The sequence below is a fragment of the Octodon degus genome, unplaced genomic scaffold (genome assembly GCF_000260255.1).
Source record: "Octodon degus isolate 3935 unplaced genomic scaffold, OctDeg1.0 scaffold00126, whole genome shotgun sequence".
Lineage (NCBI taxonomy): Eukaryota > Metazoa > Chordata > Mammalia > Rodentia > Octodontidae > Octodon > Octodon degus.
The window spans coordinates 4,685,801-4,688,072 of NW_004524702.1; positions in this window are offsets into that span (position 1 = coordinate 4,685,801).

Below are 2,272 nucleotides of genomic sequence, written 5' to 3' on the forward strand. Positions count from 1 at the left end.
GATTTGATTTGAAACTGTCTCATTGCTATATGTTTATCAATAAAACTGTAGAAAAAAAATAAAATTAAATTAAATTAAATTAAATTAAAAAAAAAAAAAAAAAGAAATAAGGACCCCGCCTGAAGCCTTCCAGCAACCAGTCCTATCTATACACCTGCGACTGCAAATGCCACCCGGGCTCTTGGGGACTGGGACCCCAGCCCTAAACGGTGCATGCACTTGGCCTCCCCTCCAGACCGCTGCTGCTGTCACCCTACTGTCTGTTTGCCTGCATATGGGAGGAATGAAATCTGGTTTTCCCACAGCCTCCGTCTCCACATTGTCTCCTTGCATCACACTCTGCTATCTGACACACCCCACCTCAGGAGAACGGCTCAGGGGCCACCTCAGGAGAAGGACAGGCTGCCTTTTGGTCATTGTTGAGGACACTGTCTAAAGTCAGCCATTCCAGGGATGCCCGCAGTCCATCCTTCTCGTCTGCTGTGTCCCTATACCCATGGCAGAGGCTTTTCCTCTTGTTTCTATCTCCCAAGGGTGTCTGTCAGGCCTCCTCAGCCTGTCTGAGATCACTGTCCCTGTGGAAGTGAGGGGACCCTGCCGCTGTCTTTGAGTTGCAGAGTGCTCCTGTTTTCCAGGATCTGCAGGGTCAGCCTCTGCCACATCTGCTGCGAATTCTCAGGCTCCTCTCCCTAGTCCTTGTTTAGGGTCTGGGTGAAGGGGACATCCTCTAGGGTGCCCCTGGAGGCAGAGGCAGATGTCCATCCACTCAGGTATTCCCTGGTCTGTCAGCCATCCTTTCTCTACATTAAACAAGGAACTGCTCACGGATTACATTTAGTGGCCAAGTGTGGGCCACCGTGTGACTCAGATTTAAAATGACCATGTCAACACTTATCGGGGTGACAGAAATGTTGTATATGGTCAATGTTTAAATTTCTAAAGAAATATTACATTAAAAGACGCACTGCCATAATCCTCCTCAAAGTTCACCACTTCAGATACACTTATGCCGCCACTCTTGCCGCCTTCTGAAGCAGAACCCTCCTTCCTGAGTGTGTTTGCTGGGTGTGATCAAAACATGGTGAATGCTGCAACTAAGTGACACCCCACAGAAAGGCAGGCACAGTGCTTTGTCCTCACCCACCTTGTTCACCACTTCTGGCCTGCGCAACTCCTGGCTGTTCCCCAAAGCCCAAATAATCATGAAAAATCATCATTTTTAATCAATTCAGGACATTGAGGCAGCCATTATTATAGAAAACTAAGGGAGTTAGAAATAGTATAAGCAGTCAGACAGGGCTGGGCCCACGAAAGGAGCCAGTGCAGATAAATTGAGACTGTGACGAGAGGCAGTCATGAAAGGCCACACTCGAAACAAGAGACAGAATGGCTGAACTTTTCTCTAGGGATGAACAGCGGTGATTGATACTCAAAATAGCTATAATCACCTTGGGTAAGGGACTGCAACCTCCCTTTCAGATGAGACCCTGCTTGATCCCTACACACTTGCCATGTGACTTGCTTCCCTCTTTTTTTTTTTTTTTTTAGGGAAGTGTCTACACAGGGTGTTCAGGGTCTCATTGCTAAATTGGACTCGTAGTGATCTGCCTGTTTACAGCCTCCCAAGAGCTGGGATTACAGGTGCGTGCCAGTCTCAGTTGCCATCTCAGTGTGTCCCCCCCTGGGGGGGGGCAGCATGGCAGGCCCGGGGATCAAACCCCCAGCCCCTGCGCCTCCTTGCAGGCACTTTAATCTGCTGAGCTATTTGGCCAGCCCTTTGCTTCCCCATTTGATGCCCATTTAATCACTATTACCTAAAGGTTGTACTCCTAATCTTGTTCACCTCCTCTTCACCTTCTGATTTCCCATTGGATCAATGTTACCTAAGTGACCATTCTCATAATCTTATTAGTTGATTACAGCTTTTCCCACCTCGTGGTTTTTGCTCTATAAAACTCCCTTGAGAAGCGGGATCCTTGGTAACCCACTCCAGACCTTTTCTGTCTCTTACAGACAGGAACTGCTTTTCCAAACAAATATTTTTTGTTCTTAACCTATGATATCAGAATTTACTCTTCAGTGTTAGAGAACACAAACTTGATGTATATTTCCCTTATATTATTTGGACTATTTGGCAGGTGAAAATCATCCCTATATCATTTGGAGGTCTTCCACTGAGGTAAGTGGATGCAGGTAAGAGTTTGTTTTTGTTTCATAGGTTCTGGATTGTGAGTCATTTTGGTAATCAAAAAAATTTTTATGCTTTAAATTT